At 38.4% G+C, this 24,631-nt stretch overlaps 1 long non-coding RNA gene across 3 annotated transcripts in view; it reads right to left on the bottom strand.

The window, feature by feature from the left end:
• LOC111751004 (uncharacterized) overlaps positions 1-24,631 on the bottom strand; it is a 127,643-nt gene that overhangs the window by 61,256 nt on the left and 41,756 nt on the right. Inside the window, exons 4-6 of one of the 3 annotated variants that reach the window (XR_010321391.1) lie at positions 7,375-7,592; positions 4,951-5,073; positions 3,895-4,712 (exon numbers count right to left, since the gene is read on the bottom strand). This is a non-coding gene — a long non-coding RNA (uncharacterized LOC111751004). Of the gene's footprint in view, positions 1-3,894; positions 4,713-4,950; positions 5,074-7,374; positions 7,593-24,631 lie in introns of those variants that run through there. The other 2 variants (XR_010321389.1, XR_010321390.1) reach the window with 2 other exon arrangements.

The raw sequence follows: 24,631 nt of genomic DNA, 5'->3' as shown, positions 1-24,631 counted from the left end.
CCAGACAGGAGCTGCCCACGTAGTCTTATGTGTCTACTTGAGACCAAAACCTCACTATTCACAACTATCATTTTCTTATAGTCCAGTCCAATCCCAGTCTGAAGAGTTGGCTTTGGGAATGGTTCCAGTCTTGAGCTAATAGAAGGTCTGGGGACCATGACCTCTGGGGTCCTTCTAATCTCAGTTAGACCATTAAGTCTGGCTTTTTACAAGAATTTGAGGTCTGCATCCCACTGTTCTCCTCCATCGGGGATTCTCTGTTGTGTTCCCTGTCAGAGCAGTCATTGGCACCATCTAGTCCTTCTGGTCTCAGGCTGAAATCTTGCAAAAATCTATCATGTGATCTCCGGCATAGTTTGTATCACCATGGCCATAGTTTCCAACTACTGATCCATCTTTGTTTCTTTTGCATACCAATCACCAATAATTATCATTACATCTTGATTGCATGTTTGATCAATTTCAAACTGCGGAAGTTCATAAAAATCTTCAATGTGGTGGTAGCCAGGCACCATCAAGTTGTTCTGGACTCTGTCTGGAGGAAGCTGTGTTATTTGTGGTCCGTCAGTCCTTTTGACCAATCTTTCCCGTGTGTCTTTGGTTTTCCTCATTCTCCTTTGCTCTGGATGGGGTGGGACCAGTAGATGTATCTTAGATGGCCACTCACAAGCTTTTAAAACCCCAGACACTACTCACCAAAGTAGGATGTAGAACATTTTCTTTTAAAACTATGTTATGCCAGTTGAGCTAGATGTCCCCAAGACCATGGTCCACAGCCCTCAGCCCAGTAACTTGGTCCCTCAGGGAGTTTGGATGCATCTACGAAGCTTCTATGACTTTGCACTGGTCAAGTAGTGCTGACGTCCCCAGTATTTTGCACTGTCTTGCCCTTCACTAAAGTTACCACTTATCTGTTATCTAATTAGTGTTTTTTCAATCCTCACTCATCCCCTCCTTGTTGTTGTTGTCGTTAGGTGCCGTCAAGTCAGCTTTGACTCATAGAAACCCTATGTGCAACAGAATGAAACACCGCCTGGTCATGTGACATCCTCATAATCATTGCTATGCTTCAGCTCACTGTGGCAGCCACTGTGTCAGTCCATTTCATTGAGGGTCTTCCTCTTTTTCGCTGACTCTCTGCTTTACCAAGCATGATGCACTTCTCCAAGGACTGGCCCCTCCTGATAACATGTCCAAAGTATGTAAGAGGAAGTCTCATCACCCTTGCTTCTAAGCAGCATTCTGGCTGTGCTTCTTCTAAAACAGACTTGTTCATTCTTTTGGCAGTCCATGGTATATTCGATATTCTTTGCCAACACAAATCAAAGGCATCAGTCCTTCCATAATATCTGTATGCCTACTAGGAAAAACAGCTAATACAACTATTATACAAATTTACGCACCAACCACTAAGGCCAAAGATAAAGAAACTGAAGATTTTTATCAACTTCTGGAATCTGAAATTGATCAAAAATGTAATCAAGATCCATTGATAATTACTGGTTATTGGAATTAAAAAGTTGGAAACAAAGAAGAAAGATTCGTATTTGGAAATATGGCCTTGGTAACAGAAACAATGCCAGAGGTGGCAAGACAGAATTTTGCAAGACCAACAACTTCTTCGTTGCAAATACCTTTTTTCAACAACATAAATGGTGGCTATTTTTTATACACATGGACTTCGCCAGATGGGATACACAGGAAGCAAATCAACTACATCTGTGGAAAGAGACAATGGAAAAGTTCAATATCATCAGTCAGAACAAGGCCAGGGGCCAACTGCAGAACAGACCATCAATTAATTGCTCATATGCAAGTTCAAGTTGAAGCTGAAGAAAACTAGAACAAGTCCGCAAGAGCCAAAGTATGACCTTGAGTATATCCCACCTGAGTTTAGAGACCATCTCAAGAATAGATTTGCTGCATTGAACGCTAATGACAGAACACCAGGCGAGTTGTAGGGTGACATCAAAGACATCATACACGAAGAAAGCAAAAGATCATTAAAGAGACAAGAAAGAAAGCAAAGACCCAAGTGGATGTCTGAAGACACTGAAAATTGTCCTTGACATAGAGTAGGTAAAGGGAACGGAAGAAATGATGAAGTCAAAAGGTGGCTGGAGAAGACAAAGTAAGGTATTATAATGAAATATGCAAAGCCTTGGTGTCTGAACAACAAAGGGGAAGGACATGCTCAGCATTTCTCAAACTGAAAGAACTGAAGAAAAAATTCAAGCCTTGCGTTGCAGTTGTGAAGGATTCTATGGGGAAAATACTGAAGGACACAGAAAGCATCAAAAGAAGATGGAAAGAATACACAGAGTCACGGCACCAAAAAGAATCAGTAGACATTCAGCCATTTCAGGAGGTAGCATGTGATAAAGAACGAATGGTACTGAAGGAAGAAGCCCAAGCTGCACTGAAGACATTGGTGTAAAAAAAGGCTACAGAAATTGATGGGATACCAAGTGAGATGTTTCAATAAGCAGATGCAAGGATTGAAGTGCTCATTCATCTATGCCAAGAAATATGGAAGACAGCTACCTGGCCAACCAACTGGAAGAGATCCACATTTATGACTATTCCAAAGAAAGGTGATCCAACCAAATGTGGAAATTATTGAACAAATCATTAATATCACATGCAAGTGAAATTTTGCTGAAGATCGTTCAAAAGTGGCTGCACCAGTACATTGACAGGGAACTGCCAGAAATTTAAGCCAGATTCAGAAAAGTACATGGAACAAAGGATATATTTGCTGATGTCAGATGGATCCGGGCTGAAAGCACAGAACACCAGAAAAATGTTTACCTGTGTTTTACTGACTATGTAAAGGCATTTGATTGTGTGAATCGTAAAAAATTATGGATAAAATTGAAAAAGAATGGGAATTCCAGAACACTTAATTGCGCTCATGAGGAACCTATACGTAAATCAAGAGGCAGTTGTTCGATCAGAACAAGGGGATACTGCGTGGTTTATAGTCAGGAAAGGTGTGCGTCAGGGTTGTATTCTTTCACCATACCTATTCAATCTGTAGGAAATCCTGGTGGCGTAGTGGTTAAGAGCTATGGCTGCTAACCAAAAGGTCGGCAGATCGAATCCACCAGGCGCTCCTTGGAAACCCTATGGGGCAGTTCTACTCTGTCCGATAGGGTTGCTATGAGTCGGAATCGACTTGATGGCCATGGGTATTCAATCTGTATGCTGGGTAAATAATCCAAGAAGCTGAACTATATGAAGAAGAACACGGCATCAGGATTGGTGGAAGACTCATTAACAACCTGCGATATGCAGATGGGACAACCTTGCTTGCTGAAAGTGAAGAGGACTTGAAGCACTACTGATGAAGATCAAGGACTACAGCCTTTAGTATGGATTACACCTCAACATAAAGAAAATAAAAATCCTCACAACTGGACCAATAAGCAACATCATGATAAACAGAGAAAAGACTGAAGTTGTCGCAGATTTCATTTTACTGTGATCCACAATCAACACCTATGGAAGCAGCAGTCAAGAAATCAAACGACCCATTGCATTGGGAAATCTGCTGCAAAAGACTTCTTTAAAGTGTTGAAAAGCAAAAATGTCACTTTGAGGACTAAGGTGGCCCTGCCCCACATCATGGTGTTTTCAATCACCCCATATGCATGCAAAAGCTGGACAATGTCTAAGGAAGACCAAATCCCCTCCCTAGGAATCATCAAAGATTTTTTTCTATGTGCAAACCTTTTCATAAGTTTTTATCATAGTGGTCTCACACAGTCTTTGTCCTTTTGCGACTGATTTATTTCACTCAATATACTGCCCTCTGGATTCCTCAATGTTGTGAGATGTTTCACAGATTCATTATTGTTCTTTATTGTTGCATAGTATTCCATTGTGTGTATGTACCATAGATTGTTCATCCATTCATCTCTTGATGAGCACTTAGGTTGTTTCCATCTTTTTGCTATTGTGAATAATGGCTGCAATGGGTGTGCATATGTCTATTCTTATGATGGATCTTATTTCTCTAGGGTATGTTCCAAAAAGTGGGATTGCTGGACCACTATTATACATATTCTTAGGAGTGGGATTGCTGAATCATATGGTATTTCTATTTCTAGATTTCTAAGGAAAATCCATCAAAAAGACAAACTATCCAATTAAAAAGTGGCCAAAGGATATGAACAGACACTTCACCAAAGAAGACATTCAGATAGCTAGCAGATACGTGAGGAAACGCTTGTGATCACTAGCCATTAGAGAAATGCAAATCAAAACTACAATGAGATATCATTTCACCCTAGCATTACTGCTACTACTACTACTAATAATAATGAAAGAAAATAACAAACGTTGGAGAGGCTGCAGGGAAATTAGAACTCTTATGCACTGCTGGTGGGAATGCAAAATGGTACAACCATTTTGGAAAATGATATGGCACTTCCTTAGAAAGCTAGAAATAGAAATACCATACAATCCAGCAATCCCACTCCTAAGAATATATCCTAGAGAAATTAGAACCATCACACAAATGGACATAGACATATGCACACACATGTTCATTGCAGCCATTACTCACAATAGCAAAAAGATTGAAACAACTCAAGTGCCCAGTCCTGAAGGAGTTGCGGAGATTACTGCCACCATCAAGGACTTGAAGGATTCAGGGGTGGTGATTCCCACCACATCATCATTCATCTTGCCTATTTAAAAAATTTAGCCTGTGCAAAAAACAGATGTATCTTAGAGAATGACAGTGTATTATTCAAAATTTAACTCCAATTGCAGCTGTTGTTCCAGATGTAGTTTCAATGCTTGAGCAAGTTAATACATCTCCTGGTACCTGATATGCAGCTACTGATCTGGCTAATGCCTTTGTCTCCATACCTGTTTCGAAAGACTATCAGAAGAAGTTTGCCTTACACTGGCAAGGCTAGCAATACAGCTTCAGTTACCTACCTCAGAGGTGTATCAACCCTCCAGCCCTATGTCATAATTTAGCCTGCAGGTAACTTGATTGCCTTTCTCTTCCACAAGACGTCACACTGGTCCATTACATTGATGACATTATGCTGATTGGACCTAGTAAAGAAGAAGGGTCAATGACTCTCTGGACTTATTGATAAAACATCTGCATGCTAGAGGATGGGAAGTTAATCCTACAAAAATTCAGGCACCTTCCACCTCACTGAAATTTCTAGGCGTCCTGTGGTCGAGATATTCCTTCTCAAGTGAAGGATAAGTTATTGCATCTGTCTCCTCCCACAGCTAAACAGGAGACACAATGCCTAGTGGGACTTTTTGGATTTTGAAGGCAACATATTCCTCACCTGGGTGTGCTACTCCAGGCTATTTATCAAGTGACTCAAAAAGCTGCTAGTTTTAAGTGGGGCCTAGAACAAGAGAAGGCTCTGCAATAGGTTCAGGGTGCCGTGTAAGGCACTCTGCCCCTTGGGCCATATGATCTGGCTGATCCAATGGTGCTTGAAGTGTCCGTGGCAGATAGAGATGCTGTTTGGAGTCTTTGGCAGGCCCCTACTGGTGAATCACAGCACAGACCCTTAGGTTTTGGAGCAAAGCCCTGCCATCCTCTGCAGATAACTACTCTCCTTTTGAGAAACAGCTCTTGGTTTGTTACTGGGCCTTAGTAGAGACTGAACACTTAACCATGGGTCACCAAGTCACCATGCAGCCTGGGCTGTCCATCAGGAGCTGGGTGTTGTCTAACCCACAGAGTCATAAAATTTACTCTTCGACTGAATTCATTCTGTCTCTTGGCCTTATCACTTTGCTGAAACTGCTCTTGTCAGTGTCATCAACAACCACTAAATTCTGTGATGGTTAAGATTGTGTGTCAGCCTGGCTGGGCCATGATTCTCAGTGCTTTGGCAATTGTATAATGTTGTGATCACACCCATGATAGGTCTACTGTGAGTAGCCAATTAGTTGAAAGGGAATTTCCTTGGGCATGTGCCATGCAATGAGTGTGGGCGGATGTTCTGGCAGGACTGGTGGGGGGAGTTTGCTCATTCTGGATCTTGCAGCTGGTTCCTGTTCATCTGACCTCCAGCTCTTGGGACTTGAGCTAGCAACTTACCTGGGATCTTGCCTGCCGATCTTGGAATATTGTTGATCTCACAGGCTGTGAGCAAAAGCCCTGCTCTCTGACCTGCTGATCTTGGGTTCACCAGCTCCTCCACTCTGTGAATCAGGAGAAGCCTCTATTCTGACCCACGGACTTGAGACATTCAGCCTCTATAACCATGTAAGCTATTTCCTTGATATAAATCTCTCTCTCTCTATATATATATGTATATGCTTTACTGGCTTTACTTCTCTAAAGAAACCAGCCTAAGACATCCTCTTTTTTGATTTTACTTGACCTCTCTGCAGCATTCAACACTTTTCTTCTGAACTTCTCTTTCTTATATGTGTAACAACATTGGCTCCCCCCCCCCCTTTTTTTTTTTCCTATCTGGCTACTCCTGCTCAGCCTTTCTTGCTGATTCTTCTTGTACTCAATCTCTAAGTGTTGGAGTGTCCCCAAGGTAAGCTTATCCAGTCTCAAAACCATAAGCCTAAATTTTATCTCCAGCCTTGACCTCTTCTCTGTGTTCAAGACACTAGTATAACCATTTGACTTTCCCACTTGGATATCTTGTAAGCATCTCAAACTTAGCAGATCAGTAACTGATCTGCTATTCTCTCCCTTTCCCCTCAAAAACTGTTTTTTTCTTGTTTTTCCTCATAGTAGGCACTCAATAAAAATTAGCAGAATGAAGGAATGTTTGCATTACCTCATTTTATTCTCACAATCACCTTATAAAATTACTGTATTTTTAGCACCATCCTAAAAATGAAGAAATTAAGAACTATTGGGGGTAAAGTAAATAACTTGCCTAAGGTCACAAAGCTTGTGAAGTATCAGAGCCAGGCTTTTACTCTCAGTCTGCTTTTTTCTAAAGCACAAATGTTTTTCCTCTATGCTGTAATGTATAATGGCTTCCACTGAAACAGGATGATTACTGTAAATATGATTATACTTGTGACCATAAACTGGTATGAACTGGAAAAAATAGGCTACATTATTATTAATGATAATGACGAAGACAATGATTGTACATACCACTTATTGTACATCTACCATATACCAGGCATCGTGAAAGGCAATTTCTTTTTTATTAATAGACTTTATTTTTTGAAACAGTTTTATTTAGATTTACAGAAAATTGAGCAGATATTACAGAGAGTTTCCATATACTCCCACCCATGCACAGTCTTCCCTATTGTTAATATCTTACATTATTAGTAAGGTACATTGTTATAATTAATGAATGAATTACTATTAAAGTACATAGTTTATTCATATTCCTTAATTTTTACCTAATATTCTTCTTCTGTTCCAGGATTTCATCCAGGATCTCACACAATATTTAGTTGTCTTATCTCTTTAGGCTCTTCTTGGCTGTGGCATTTCTCAGGCTTTCCTTATTTTGGTGACCTCGACAGTTTTAAGGAGTAGGTCAGGTTTATTGTAGGATGTCCCACTATTGGGATTTGTCTGATGTTTTTCTCATGATCAGATGGAGGTTGTGGATTTTCTGGAGGAAGATCACAGATACAAAGTACTATTTTCGTCATATCATATCAAGGATACATACCATCAACTTACTACTGTTGATGTTGACCTTGATCATCTGGTTGAAGTTGTGTTTTCCAGGTTTTTCTACTGTAAAGTTACTCTTTTTTCCCCACTCTATACTGTACTCTTTGGAAAGAAGTCACTATGTGTTGCCCACACATAAGGAATGGGGATTTATGTTCCCTCTCCTTTAGAGTATCCACATAAAAAAAAAAATTATCTGAAATTCTTCTATGTGGGAGATTTGTCTATTCCCTCCCATTTATTTATTCAATCATTTATTTATGTCAGTAAGGGCTCATGAATATTTTTTTTGTACTATGGGTTATAATTCAATACTGACTTTATTGTTCAAATTGTTCAAGCTTTCACCATTGGGAGCTCTTTCAGTTGGCTCCTGTGCCCCTTTGACAAGCCCCATCAATGTGTTTTTGTTGTTGTTTTAGTACTTCCTTAGTTTCTGGCACTACAGATACTCCAGGTTCATCTTGTATTATTTCCTGCTCCAGTCCTAGAATCAGCCATTTCTCTAAGGAGCCCTGGTTCCTTTCATTAGAGAAGGGTATTAGAAACCAAGATCTGGACGCTAGCTGTGCTCGTTGCTGTTGAAGTGTTTTTTTTTTAGGTCCCCTCAGCTGACAGGGCAAAGAAATATATGTGTGTATACCATCCCATATATATGTACATATCTATAATTACTGCTATACATAACCATTTGTATGTGTATTAAGTTAAACATGAGTTCTTACTAATATCTCTAACTCTAATCCATTACAATATAGATTATTTTAGCATTTCCCCTTCCTTGTCAAAAACTCCTCACTCACGAGAGTAATTATATATATATGATCTTATTTAATCTTATAAAATAGATATTATTACCCCTTTTACAGTTTTAATCTTATAAAATAGATATTATTACTCCATTTTACAGTTGAAGAAACTGAGGCTCAGAGATTAATAATTTTTTCATAAACGCAGCTGTTAAGAGAATTAGGACTTCTTCGAGTGGGGGAAGAACAACATTTAAGACATGGAAAGAAGAAGGTATATAGTTTGTTCAGTAGATCGTCCTAGTAAATTGGCAAGATGAATAAAGGCTACTTTAATATAGTTCTCAATTAAATACTGATGAATTTGAAATTACATCACCAGTTTCACTGTCTGCATCCTTCTTTGAGGAGCAAACTATAATACTAAAGATCTGTTATTAACTATATATCACCCATGAGTCATCTGCAAAGTATTTGAATTTCTTTTGTATCTTCTAAAAGAGATATGATGTGTTCTTAAATTTATTAAAGATCATTTTGTGTTGTGGATATTTAATCAATTGATTAAAAAATGATAAACGAGAGTGAATGAGACAGGGAATTTGTACCTGTAGTCAAATTTCTTTCCTGAGCTGTTTAGAAAATCCAAATAACAAGAATCCCAAAATGATGGCCTGCTTTGAAATTTTCATCTTTGACTGCTCATTGAAAAGAGAACTCTGTAATTATAAAGTTTGGGAAACTTTCCATATATTTCAATCCCTTCTTGGAAATGCTTGTTCTAAAATACATGCTTATTAACATAACTGAGAAAACCTGCAAAAAAAATTAAATCAACTTTTTTAGGTCACTGTTTCCCAAAATTATTTGTCCATGGAATGCTTTTTTAATGTAAGAGCTATTAATATTCCATAGAACAATATTTGGAATATATTTATTTATTCATTTCACAAGAGGAAGGATTTGGTTATTTTCTGTTTTCAGAACCAGAAATACAGGACTTGGCACATAGTGGGTATTCAATTAAAATTTGGCAAATATTTATTGAACATCTACTATGTGTCAGACACAAGGAATATCCCCCTCCCAAAAAAAATTCCATTGTCATCAAGTCAATTCCGACTCCCAGGAACCCTAAAGGACAGAGTAGAACTGCCCCACAAGGCTTCCAAGGCTGTAAATCTTTATGGAAACAGACTGCCATATCTTTCTCCCGTGGAGCGGCTGGCGAGTTTGAATTGCCAGCCTTTTAGTTAGCAGCCAAGCATTTAACCACTAAGCCACTAGAGCTCCTTACAAGGAACATAAAACCAAACCAAATCCGTTGCTGTCAGGTCGATTCTGACTCATAGTGACCCTACAGGACAAGAGTAGAACTGCCCCATAGGGTTTCCAAGGAGTGGCTGGTGGATTCGAACTGTTGACCTTTTGGTTAGCAGCTGAGCTCTTAACCTCTGTACTATCAAGGCTCCTACAAGGAATATGGTGGTGAAAAATCAGGATGGTCTCTGCCCTCATATAACTTACAGTCTATTGGAGACCATAAATAAATAAGTTTTTAAAGTTATAATTCAGGATAAGAATTATGAAGGAAGCAAATAGGATGCTGAGATGAAGAATAAAGGAGATGAAGGGCATTAAACTTCAGAACATAAGCAGCTAGCTCTTTAATGCATTTATCCAAACAAATCAATAGTTAAATTGGATGTGAACATTTCTCACATCACCTTTCATTTTGGTCACATGTTAAAATACTTTATAGTAATCGAGGTCCATGCAGAAAACTGCTGGAGCACTCAAAAGGACTTAAAGGAAGAGAGTTTAATAAAGGGACTGTTTATAAAGATGTGGAAAAGTTTAAAGAAAGAAATAATGGAAGAAGAGGATCTCAAGAACCAAAAAGAGCAAGAAGCCATTATCACCATTAGACCCGAAGGACAAGAGAGCCAGTAGGAACAAGGCATTGGGGATTGGCTAAAAAATATATATTTAGGCTCCTAAGTCATATGCAGGCAACACAAACCTTATCTATATAAATAGGCCAAAATTGTCATTCCACATAGGCAAAAACCCAGTTTGTCTTCTTGACTATGTCTCAGCACCTATTAGAGTCATCACATATAGTGGCCCTTAAATGTGTGTTGACTGGATAAATTGCAACAATATTCTTGAACAGTAGTAATCATATGTGCTTAAGTTGAGGCAACCGATTTAAAGATTTATAATTCTTCTGAAATTTTACATATAATATAGTTACTGCAGTTAAAAAGTCAGGGTAATTTTATAAGACTATGAATATTTCAGGTTTAGAACTGTGCCCTATTTGGCAACTATATATTTCAAATGAAGAAAACTATTCTCTTGGGGTGTCTAATGAAGAAACCAGAGAAGTCAGCAATAAACTGAACAGAGGCTTAAAAGGATACTGGCACAAAGGTGTAAAGCATATCTTCTTTTACGTTTAATCTTAAGTGCGTGAGCAATGAATTAAAGAACACACTGGCAAAATAGTATTTTTGCCTTATAGAAGAATTTGCCATGAATTTGCTACATTAATATAACTCTTTAAAAAACAAACTGACTCCAGATCATTAAAAATATTTGTAAATATTAAAAAAAAAGATTTGTTTAATTCACATGTATTAATTCACATTTGCAAACATGCTACACATGAGAATATTTTAGAGTGCTATAAGCACTAAATGCTGGATTTCTTTTTCTTCCTCTTTTTCCTACTTAGTTTACTATATATCTATAGAATTATTTAACGTTTATAACAGAGAACATGAGCAATTAAATTTTTTTTTTTTTTTAGCATTATAGACAAAATCTGTTCTTTTTGCCATTCAGTATCCATTCATCTGACTACTTTGGGCAGAATTGACTCAACATCCCCAGAGATGGGTGTGGCTCAGGCTTGGCCAGACAAAGCCACAGTGATTACTTCAGAGGCTGGTATAGCATACTGTCAGAGCCAATGGGGACAATGATGAAGAAGGTAAGAAGTCATGCAGATTCACAGTAAATTTTGATAATTCAGTCAACAGGATTTGCTAATAGTTTAGATGGTGTAAGAAAAAGAGACGAGTTATGATTGCACATTTTTAGCCTGAGCATTTGGGTGATGGTGAGCCATTTAGAGAGATAGGAAACACAGGATAAGGAACAGATTTTATGGGACAAAAGTTAAGAATTCAGTTTGGGGCAAGTTATATTTGAGATGCCTATTAAACATGCAGTGAGAAATGTCAACTAAACTGTCATATAACTGAGCTTAAGGGAAATTTAGAATTCCTTAGGGTAGATTCCTAGTGGTAGAGTTGCTGGATCAAAGGTTATATGCACTTTTACTATGTTGTGATAGAGTCAGCTCTGGTTGGCTCATGAAAGCCAGTTGTTAAATTATCAGGAATTTTATGAAACAGTTGTTAGACATAGCCATTATTAAAAATTAAATTATATAAACCTACAACTAAATACACTGTATTAAAAATTATGATTATAGGACTGGTGCCAAAGGAGGCCTAGTAGAGGGTCAAGGCTTTCAACATCATTCAGCAACAATGAGGCTACTGCCTTCCTCCCTCCTAATGTCACTGAAGGCTAAGTGGGGAGCCAGAATTCTCACCCTAACCAAGCAGTAATAAAGAGTTACCTGTTGGTTTTCAATGGATGCCAGATGGTAAACCTGGACTTCTATTTCCACCTAGCAGTAATGAGGTGGTGACCTCCCATTACTGTACTGGAGCAATATCAGAGAAAGCTAACTAAAAAAGAAGACTTAAATAAGATCCACAGCCTCTTAACATAAAACCCAAAATGTCCAAGTATCAAGTGATAATCATTCCTCATACCCAAAACATAGTTTGAATTGAGCTGAAGAAAATTAAAACAAGTCCACGAGACTGAAGTCCAACCTTGAGCACCACCTCAATTTAGAGACCATCTCAAGAATAGATTTGACTCATTGAACACTAATGACCTACAATGAGACGAGTTGTGGGATGACTTCAAGGACATGAAGTAAGCAAAAGATCACTAAAATGAAAGGCAAGAAAGAAAACACCAAAATGGATGTCAGAAGAAACTCAGAAACATGCTATTGAAAGTAGAGTAGCTAAAGTGAATGGAAGAAATGATAAAAGAGCGAAACAGAAGATTTCCAAGGGTGGCTCGCGAAGACAAAGTGAAGTATTATAATGAAATGTGCAACGACCTAAAGTTAGAAATCCAAAAGGGAAGAACACTCTCAGAATTTCTCAAGCTGAAAAAACTGAAGAAAAAATTCAAGCTTTGAGTTGCAATATTGGAGGATTCTATGGACAAAATATTGAATGACGTAGGAAGCATCAAAAAAAGATGGAAGGGATACACAGTCACTGTACCAAAAAGAATTGGCCAACATTCAACTATTTCAGGAGGTAGCATATGCTTAAGAACCAATGGTATTGAAGGAAGAAATCTAAGCTACACTGAAGGCATTGGCTAAAAACAAAGCTACAGGAACTGACGGAGTACCAATTGAGATGTTTCAACAAATGTATGCAACACTGGAATTGCTCATTCATCTATGCCAAGAAATTTGGAAGACAGCTACCTGACCAATTAACTGGAAGAGATCCATATTTGTGCCCATTCCAAAGACAGGCGATTCAATAGATTCGGAAATTACCAACCAAAGCCATTAATATCACACTCAAGCAAAATTTTGCTGAAGATCATTTAAAGACAGTTGCAGCAGTGCACCAACAGGGAACTGCCAATTCAAGCTGGATTCAGAAGACGTGGAACAGGGGCATCACTGCTGATGTCAGGTGGATCCTGGCTGAAAGCAGAGAATACCAGAAAGATGTTTACCTGTGTTTTATTGACTATGCAAAGACATCCCATTGTGTGGATCGTAACAAATTATGGATGGATAACATTGCAAAGAATGGGAAATCCAGAGCACTTAATTGTGCTCATGAGAAACCTATACATAGACCAAGAGACAGTGGTTCCAACAGAACAAAGGGATATTGCATGGTTTAAAGTCAGGAAAAGTATGCATCAGGGTTGTATCCTTTCACCATACTTCTTCAATCTGTTTGCTAATTTAAATAATCCAAGGAGCTGGACTATATGGAAAAAAAAATGTGGCAACAGAATTGAAGAAAGACTCATTAACAACCTCAGATATGCAGAGGACACAACTTTGCTTACTGAAAGTGAAGAGGACTTGAAGCACTTACTGATGAAGATCAAAGACTACAATTTTCAGTATGGGTTGTACCTCAACATAAAGAAAACAAAAATTGTCACGACTGAACCAATAAGCAACACCATGATAAATGGAGAAAAGATTGAAGTTGTCAAGGATTTCATTTTACTTGGATCCACGATCAATGCCCACGGAAGCAGCAGTCAAGAAATCAAAGGACATATTGCATAGGGCAAATCTCCTGCAAAAAAAACCTCTTAAAAGTGTTAAAAAGCAAAGATGTCACCTTGAGGACTAAGCCTAACCTAAGATATGGTATTTTCAAACACTTCATATGCACATGAAAGCTGGACAATGAATAAGGAAGACCAACGAAGAATTGATGTCTTTGAATTATGGTGGTGGCAGAAAACATTGAATATGCCATGGACTGCCAGAAGAACAAACAAATCTGTCTTGGAAGAAATACAGCCAGAATGCTCCTTAGATGCAAGGGTGGCGAGTCTTCATCTCACATACTTTGGACATGTTATCACAAGGGTTCAGTCCTTGGAGAAGGACATCATGCTTGGTAGAAGGTCAGTGAAAAAGATGAAGGCCCTCAATGAGATGGACTGACACAGTGGCTACAACAATGGGCGCAAACATAGCAACGGTTGTGAAGATGGCACACACTTGGCAGTGTTTTGTTCTGTTGTACCTAGAGTCACTGTGAGTCAGAACCAACACAACACCACCTAACAACAACAACAACCAGGAACCAGAAAGATCTCAAACTGAATGAAAAGGAAAAAACAAAAGATGTAACATCAATATGACAGAGATGTTAGAATTATCTGACAAAGATTTTAAAGCAGCTGTTATAAAAATGTTTCAAGTAGCAACTACAAACACATTTGAAACAAGTGAATAGTCTCAGCAAAGAAATAAAACAAGCAAATTGAAATTTTAGAACTAAGAATGCAATAAACAAAATTAAAAACTTAATGTGTAAATTCAACAGCAGAATGGAAGAGACAGAAAATAATTAGTGAAGTGAAAGATAGAACAATATAAATTGCTTAATTTTGAACAGCACACACACAAAAAAACTTAAAAAAAAAAAAAAAAGAACAGAGCCTCAGGAGCCTGGGACCACGTCTTAGTTTCCTAGTGATACTTTTACAAAAAAAGCGGGTGGATTTAAATAACAGAAATTTATTTTCTCACAGTTCTAGAGGCTAAAAGTCCAAATCACGGTCTCAGCCAAGTCAGTACCTTCTGTGAGCTTCTCTTCTAGTTTCTGGTAAGTGCCAACAATCCCTGGCATTTCTTTGCTGCTTATAGATCCATTTGTGGTGTCTTCCCCTGTGTGTGTCACAGTTTCTATTATGCTTTTTTTGATAAGACACTACTAAAAGGGATTAGGTTTAGGACCTATCCTATGCTGGTATGTTCTCATTAACATAACAAAAGAAAACCCCTATTTCTAAACAAGGTCATATTTATAGGTACAGGAGTTAGGACTTCAACATAACTTTTGGGGGGGACAAAATTCATGTCCTTCCCACGTGCAAAATACGTTCACTGCATCTCAGCATCCCCAAAGTCTTAGTTCAATCTGGCGTCCACTCTAAGTCCAAAATATCGTTTTCTGAATCATCTAAACTAGATATGGCTGAGATTCTGTGTCCATCATGGGGCAAAATTCCTTTCCATCTGTAGACCTGTGAAATCTAGAATGCAAATTATCTGCTTCCAAAGTACAATGGTAAAACAAGCATAAGGTAGACATTCCTATTCTGGATGGGAGAAACTGGAGTGAAAAAATGGGTTACTGGTACCAAGTAAGTCCAAAATAAAGCAGAACAAATTTCATTAAAAATTTGAAAATAATGATCTGTTCTTTGGAACTATCTGTGCAATGACCCCATCCTTCAGAGGGGCTGGGCCGGGGCCCCATGACCCTAGGTGTGGCCCCACTCTCCAGGCCCACTGGGATGGCAACCCCACCCCCTTGAATTTAGACAGCCCCATTCTCCTGGTCAACTGGAATGGCAGCCCCACTGTTGGAAACAAGGAAGCCATCAGCCTGCCTTCCATGCTCTTTTGAACAGTCCTGCTGGTCTTCAAACTGCTCCCAGGATTGTCCTTTTCTTGAAGGACAAGAGATGTTCACAAACAAGTAGTGCCATTGGCCCAAGTCATTGTTTCCTAGTGTTGCTATGACAGAAATACCACAACTGGGTGGCTTTAACAAACAGAAATTTATTTTCTCACAGTTTATGAGGCTAGAAGTCTGAATTCAGAGTACCAGCTCTAGGTAAAGGCTCTCAGTTTCTCTAGCCCCAGTGTTCCAGGATTCCTTGGAGATCTCCACGTGGCATCTATCTTCCCCCATTTTGTGCTTGCTTATCTCTGTGCCTAATCTGTTCTTTTTATATATATATATTTTTGTCTCTGTGCCTAATCTGTTCTTTTTATATCTCAGAAGTGATTAGGTTTAATACATACCTAACATTAATATGCATCATTAACATAACAAAGAAAACCCTATTTACAAATGGGATTATATCCACAGGTATAGGGGTTAAGATTCCAACACACATTTTGGGGGCACATAATTTAATCCATAATAGCCCATTTTCTGCCTGTAAAATTCCAGGAGGCAGACACCTTTCCTTCATTTGAACGTGTCTCTGTGCCTTTCGAGGACCCTGGTGGTTCAGTACACAGCTGCCAACTGAAAGGTTGGCAGTCCAAATGCACTCAGGAGCTCCATGAGAGAAAGACCTGTCAATCTGCTTCCAAGAAAATTACAGCTTAGAAAATCCTATGGGTCAGTTCTACTTTGTCACACGGGGTCGCTTTGAGTTCAGTCACCTTGACAGTACCCAACAACAACACTGTCCTTTTGAGTCTAAGCTGATAGAGATTGTGCTGAGATGGTTGATTAGATCCATTGGTCACAAGCCTTATCTCTTTAGCAAATGGTTATGTAGCCATACCCTTGGTGTTTTTTCTAGGACACACTCTTAATTTTTACTACAGAATTTTCCAAATCTTCAAGTTCTGGTTTGTTTTCACACAGTTCATTTCTCAATCTATCTCTTTTCTTCTGTATTTTGGTATAATCAGCAAGGAAAAACCACACCCCTTCAAGATCTTGTTTAGAAATCTCCTCAGCCAAATATCTAAGTTCATCACTTATTAAGCTATGCTTTCTACAAAACATTTGAACATAATTCAAACAAGTTCTTTGCCACTTTATAACAAGGATCTCAACTTTCCTCCAGTGCCCAGTAACATGTTCATCATTTCCTTTTAAAGCGTCACCAGAAGTGCTTTTAACATGCACATATCTAACAACACTGTCTTCATGATGATAGAAGCTTTCTGTACAGAATTTCTCATTTCTTTCTGAGGCCTCTTCAGAGTCATCCTTAATGTCCCTTATTTTACCAACAGTTCTTCAAGGCAACCTAGGCTCTTACTATCAAATACATCAAAAGTCCTCCAACCTCTACCTATTGCCCAATACCAAAACCATTTTCACATCATTTTTTATTTTATCTAATTAATTATTTTTTCCCTCCCACCTACCCCATAAACTACCTCCCCACCTTCCTCCCTAGACCTTGCAACAACACCACTGCTTGCAAACTGATGGCCCACCACTTTCTACCTCCCACATAGCCCTGTAGGCCATCTGCCCCTCTTCCCACCGGCCCCCAGGTCCAACCTGCCCACACCTGCCAGCTACCCACCTTTTTATCTTTTTATCTCTTTTCCTTATTCCCCCCCACCTAGCCTCAAGCCCCACCCCCACTTCCCACCAGCCCTTGCTGTCCCACCATGGCTAGAGAGTCTCTGGTTCGTGTCTATCACTGCACCAGGCCCACACTGCCCCTCCCCTCCCACCACTGCTGAATGGAGGGAGGTGAGCCTGTACTGCTCTCTGTCTAACACTCTCACCCCTCTGGTGAGGGGCTGTGAATGCTCCCACACCACTGAACCAACATCAGGAGGCAGACAGCACCCACCTAGTCCACCCTCAGCCACCTTGCCAAACCAGTGTACAGTGAAGTGAGCTCACCCTGCCTACTGTTGCCCTGCCCACCCAGACAAGGTGGTCAGAGCTATTATGCCCAGAGATGAGCAAGCAGCAAAGCGTGTCTGGTCTGCCAACCTGACATATCAAAACAAAACAAAGAAACAGGACAAAACAAACAAACATACAGTCAATAAATAAATAAAATAATACTTTAATATTTCAGAGACAGCAGACAATATCAAAACATATTAAAAAAAAAAAAAAAGGACAACATGGCTTCAGCAAGTGACCAAAATAAAGAATCAGATAACCTTCCAGTAGAAGAAAAGGCAATGGTACCTGACACAGAATTAAAAAGACTAATATTTAGGGCTCTCTAAGACATCAAGGAAAACGCAGACAAAACTAAGGAAAAAATAGATAAAATCACGAAAAACACAGAGAAAACCAATAAAAACATAGTAATTTCAAGGAAAACACAGAAAAAGCAATAGAAGAATTCAGAAAATAGTACAAAGACAAAACATCAAAATAAATAATTAGAAATGATACAAAAACAGTCATTAGAAATCCAAAAGATAAATAACAAAATTTCAGAAATGGATGACTCAATAGAAGGTTTTAAGAGCAAATTTGAAACAATGAAAGACAGAGTCAGTGAGATTGAAGATAAATCCATGGATGCCATTTTGAGGAAAAAGCAGAGAAAAGAGTGAAAAAAAACCTAAATTTATGTGGACCACAATCAAGAGCAAGGATTGGCACATGACTGGAGCTTCAGAACAGGGGGGAAAATGGAAAACGCAGAGAAGATTGTTGAAGATTTTCTGGCAGAAAACTTCCCAAATATCATGAAAGATGAACAACTCACCATCCAAGAAGCTCAATGAATCCCAAATAGGATAGACCCCAAAAGAAAACCATCAAGACATATCAAAATCACACTTGCCAAAACTAAAGACAAAGAAAGAATCCTGAGAGTTGCTCAAGAAAAATGAAAAGTCACTTACAAGGGGGAAACAATAAGACTAAACGCTGATTGCTTGGCAGAAACTATGCAGGCAAGAAGGCAATGGAATGACAGACATAAAACCTTGAAAAGAAAAAACTGCCAACCTAAAAAAAAAAATATCCCACAAAATGCTCTCTCAAATATGATGGCAAAATTAGGACATTTCCAGATAAACAGAAATTAAGGGAATTTGTAAAAACCAGCCAAACTTACAATAAATATTAAAGGGAGTCCTTCAGTTAGAGAACCAGAAACATCAGACAACAACTGGAGTCTAGGACACAGGACAGCATCACCCAGATACCAACCTAGGGAAACAACTCTCGATAATAAAACAAAGCTAAAATACTTAAAACAGGGAAACAGAGACATCAATCTGTAAATGACAACAACATCAAAACAATAAAAGGGGGGAATAAACAGGGTAGGTATAGAACTTTGAAATGGAGAGAAAGTCAAGGCCATATCAAGTAACAAAATACTGATTCAAACTTAGAAAGGTTAGAGTAAATTTCAAGGTAACACAGAGAAAGTTAACAAACCTACTAATCAAAATAATGAAAGAAAAGAAAAATCCACAAAGAAAAGGAACTCAACACAGGAAAGAAAGAACAAAGAAAATGTCAGCACCATAAAAAAAAGCACAACAGTATGACAGCAATAAACTCATACCTATCCATAATCACTCTGAATGTAAATGGCTTAAATGCACCTGTAAAGAGACGGAGAATGACAGAATGGATAAAAAAAGCATGGTTCATCGATATGCTATATACAAAAGATAAATGATCATGTTCATAAAAAATCCAGGAATCTACCAAAATCTACTAGAATTAAGAAGTGAATACAGCAAAGTCACAGGATACAAGGTTGATAAACAAAAATTAATTTGTTCCAGATATTCCATACTTCATCAAAATTTTAAAGTTCTGCTTATCAAGAGACATCATTAAAAAATGAATAGGTAACCCATGTCTGTAATTAAACATAAAGAACACGTGCTGGTAAGAATGTGAAGAAACTGGAACCTTCATACACTCACTGCTGGTGGGATTGTAAAAAGGTGCAGCACTATGGAAAACAGTCTGGCAGTTCCTCAAAAGGTTAAACATAGAGTTACCATATGATCCAGCAATTTCACTCATAGGTGTATACCCAAGAGAAATAAAAATGTATGTCCACAGAAAAACCATTATTCATAATCACCAAAATAGAAACAACCCAAATGTCCATCAACTGATTAGTGAATAAGCAAAATGTGGTATATACACATGTCTTAGGCTGGGTTCTCTAAAGAAGCAAAACCAGTGAAGTGTATAAATATGTATATATAGAGAGATTTATATTAAGGAAATGGCTCACATGGTTGTAGAGGCTGGAATGTCCCAAGTCTGTAGGTCAGGCTGGAGACCTCTCCTGATTCACGTCTCCACAGGCGCTGGCAAACCCAAGATCAGCAAGTCAGACAGCAGGGCTCTGGCTCACAGGCTAGTTACGAAGACCAACAAATCCCAAGATCAAGAGGCAAGACTGCAAGTAACCTGCTAGCTCAAGTCCCAAGAACGGGAAATCAGGTGAACAGGAGCCAGCTGCAGGATCCAGAGCAAGCAAAAGCCCACAAGCCTTGCCAAAAGTGCATTTATATTCGATGCAGGCCACACCTCCAAGAAAACTCCCTTTCAACTGATTGGCTACTCACAGCAAATCCCATCACGGAGCTGATCACATTACATCAAATCTCATCATACAAGTGATAACATCATCGTATGACTGCCATACTACATCATAACTGCCAAACCACTGAGAATCATGGCCCAGCCAAGTTGACACACAACCTTAACCATCACAACACATAATGGAATATTATTTAGCCATAAAAAGAAATGAAGTACCGATACATGCTACAACATGGATGAACCTTGAAAACATTATGCTAAGTGAGATAAATCAGACACAAAGGGCCACATATTATATAATTTCATTTATATGAAATGTCCAGAATAGGCAAATCTATACAGACAGAAAGTAGAGTGGTGGTGGCCTAGGGCTGGGTGAGAAAGTTGGGAGAAGGTTGTAGGGAAACAGTAAGTGGGTGCTAACAGGAATGGAGTATAATTTTGGGGTGATGAAAATGTTCTTAAGTTAACTGTGATGGTTGCATAACTCTATGAATATACTAAAAAATATTGAACTGTACGTTTTAAATGGATGGAATCTATGGTATGTGAATTATATCTTTAAAAAGCTGTTATTTTTTAATTGAGAAAAAGACAAATAGGCATTTCACAAAAGTAGATGTATAAATGGCCAATAAGTACATGCAAAAGTGTTCAACATCACTAATCATTAGGGAAATATGAATTAAAACACAGTGAGTTACCACCTTACACAGACTAGAATGTCTAAAATTAAAACTATTGATAACATCAAATGTTGATGAAGATATGAAACAACCAACACTCTCATACATTGCTGGCGGGAATGTAAAATCTTGTGACTGTTTTGGAATTATGTCTGTCAGTGTCTATTAAATTTAAGTATATACCTACTATATGATCCTGCAATTTACTTCTAGATATTTACCCAAGAGAAATGAAACCATATTTACAAAAATATTTGAAAACAAAAATTTGAAGCAGATTTACCCACAACTGGCAAAACTGGAAAAAATCCAAAAGTCCATAAAAAAGACAATGGATAAACAAAGTTTGGCATATTGATAAAATGGAACATTACTCAGTAATAAAAAGGTATGGACTGCTGACACACACAACAACATGGATTCAGACACATTATGTTAAGTGATAGGAGCAATTGATGGTCTATTCCGCAGTAGTCCCCTGGCCTTGGTCTGACTGATAATGTTGAGGTTTTCCATTAGACCACCAATTTTCTAACAGATCATCAGACTATCAATTTTCCAATACATCAAATGGTCATATGCAAGTTCAAGTTGAAGCTGAAGAAAATTAGAACAAGTCCACAAGAGCCAAAGTATGACCTTGAGAATATCACACTGGAATTTAAGAGACCATCTCAAGAATAGATTTGACACATTGAACACTACTGACTGAAGACCAGACGAGATGTGGAATGACATCAAGACATCATACATGAAGAAAGCCAGAGGTCATTTAAAAGACAGGAAAGAAAGAAAAAAACAAAATGGATATCAGGAGAGACTCTGAAACTTGCTTTTGAACGTTGAGTAGCTAAAACAAAAGAAAGAAATGAAGTCAAAGAGCTGAACACAAGATTTCAAAGGGTGGCTCGAGAAGATAAAGTATTATAATGACATGTGCAAAGACCAGGAGATAAAAAATCAAAAGGGAAGAACATGCTCAACATTTCTCAAGCTGAAAGAACTGAAGAAAAAATTCAAGCCTCAAGTTGCAACACTGAAGGATTCTACAGGGAAAATATTTTAATATTTAATCATTTATGACACAGGAAGCATCAAAAGAAGATGGAAGGAACACACAGAGTCACTTTACCAAAAAGAATTGGTTGATGTTCAACCATTTCAGGAAGTAGCATAAGATAAGGAACCAATGGTACTGAACGAAAAAGTCCAACCTGCACTGAAAGCATTAGTGAAAAACAAGGCTCTGGGAATTGATGGAATACCAATTGAGATGTTTCAACAAATGGATGCAGCGCTGGAAGTGCTCAGTCGCCTATGCCGAGAAATTTGGAAGACAGCTACCAGGTCAACCTACTAGAAGAGATCTGTATTTATGCCTGTTCCCAAGAAAGGTGATCCCACCAAATGCAGAAATTATCAAACAATATCATTAATATCACACGCGAGTAAAATTTTGCTGAAAATCATTGAAAAGCCGTTGCAGCAGTATATCAAGAGGGAACTAACAGAAATTCAAGCTGAATTCAGTTGAGGATGTGGAACAAGGGACATCATTGCTGATGTCAGAGAGATCCTGGCTGAAAGCAGAGAATAACAGAAAGATGTTTACCTCTGTTTTATTGACTATGCAAAGGCATTCGACTGTGTGAACCATAACAATTTATGGATAACGTTGCTAAGAATGGGAATTTTAGAATGTTTAATCATGCTAATGAGGAACCTGTACATAGATCAAGAGGCAGTTGTTTGAAGGGAACAAAGAGATGCTGCATGGCTTAAAGTCAAGAAAGGTACGCATCAGGGTTGTATCCTTTCACCATACTTATTCAATCTGTATGCTGAGCAAGTAATCCTAGAAGATGTACTATATGAAGAACAGGGCATCAGGATTGGAGGAAGACTTATTAACAACCTGTGTTATGCAGATGACACAACCTTGCTTGCTGAAAATGAAGAGGACTTGAAGCACTTACTGATGAAGATCAAAGACCGCAGCCTTCAGTGTGGATTACATCTCAACATAAAGAAAACAAGAATCCTCACAACTGGATCAATAAGCAACATCATGATAAACTGAGAAAAGACTGAAGTTGTCAAGGATTTCATTTTACTTGGACCCACCATCAATGCCCATGGCAACAGCAGTCAAGAAATCAAGAGACACATTGCATTGGCCAGATCTGCTGCAAAAGACCTCTTTTAAGTGTTGAAAAACGAAAATGTCACCTTGAAGACTAAGCTGCTCCTGACCCAAACTATAGTGTTTTCAGTCGCCTCATATGCATGCGAAAGCTGGACAGTGAATAAGGAAGGCCAGAGAAGAACTGATACCTTTGAATTGTGGTGTTGGTGAAGTATATTGAATGTACAGTGGACTGCCAAAAGAACAAACAAATCTGTCTTGGAAGAAGTACAGCCAGAATGTTCCTTAGAAGTAACAATGGTGAAACTTTGTCTCACATCTTTGGATGTGTTGTAAGGAGGGATCAATCCCTGGAGAAGGACATCATGCTTGGTAAGTAGAGGGTCAGCAAAGAAGACCCTCAATGAGATGGATTGACACATTGGCTGCAACAATGGGCTCAAGCATAACAATGATTCTGAGGATGGTGTAGTGTTTCGTACTTTTGTACCTAGGTTTGCTATCAGTTGAAACCAACTTGATGACACGTAATAACAAAAACAAGACACAAAATAATACATGCTATATGTATTCTTTATATGAAGTTTATTTATATGAAGTTCTAGAACAGGCAAACCTAACTTCCAGTGAAAGAAATAACAGTGACTGCCTCTGCCATAGGGAATTGGGTTACAGAGAGCTAGTGCTGCTAAGACGCTGTACGAATAAATAAAAGACCTAAGCCAAAGACCTCATGCATTCTTCAAGATAAATAAACAAAAATTTAACAGAACTTCTTTCTTTGACAATGAGAAACCTGACTCTACAATATCTTACAATATATTTCCTCATTTGTTCAACCCCAGTACACATGTAAAGTATTTTTATACGTAAGTTCACCATAAATCAGAGCCAACCTGACAGCAACTAATAATGATCCCTGTGAGAAACAAATGTATCATCTAGAGTACTTTTTTTGTGTAATTTTTTATTGTTGTTTGTAGCCTTACAAGACCCAGTCAAACACTGTTTTCTGAAGTTACTTAAGTCAGCTCCATTTTTTCCCCACTCACTTCAATGAGGTTATGTGATACATTTGTAATACGGTTAGATTCATTTGTCACAGTTCAAATTCCATTCTGCTACTACGCATTGATAAAGAACAGCGACGGATCTGTGAAACATTTCATAACATGGAGGAACCTGGAAGGAATTATGCTGAGTGAAATTAGTCAGAGGCAAAAGGACAAATGTTGTATAAGACCACTATTATAAGATCTTGAGAAATAGTATAAACTGAGAAGAACACATACTTTTGTGGTTACGAGGGGGGAAGGAGGGAGGGTGGGAGAGGGTTATTTACTGATTAGTTAGTAGATAAGAACTGCTTTAGGTGAAGTGAAAGAGAATACTCAATACATGGAAGGTCAGCTCAACTGGACTGGACCAAAAGCAAAGAAGTTTCTGGGATAAACTGAATGCTTTGAAGGTCA

The sequence above is a fragment of the Loxodonta africana genome, chromosome 3 (genome assembly GCF_030014295.1).
Source record: "Loxodonta africana isolate mLoxAfr1 chromosome 3, mLoxAfr1.hap2, whole genome shotgun sequence".
NCBI lineage: Eukaryota > Metazoa > Chordata > Mammalia > Proboscidea > Elephantidae > Loxodonta > Loxodonta africana.
Note: the sequence above shows the minus strand (reverse complement) of the source record. Positions and strands in the feature narration are given on the sequence as shown.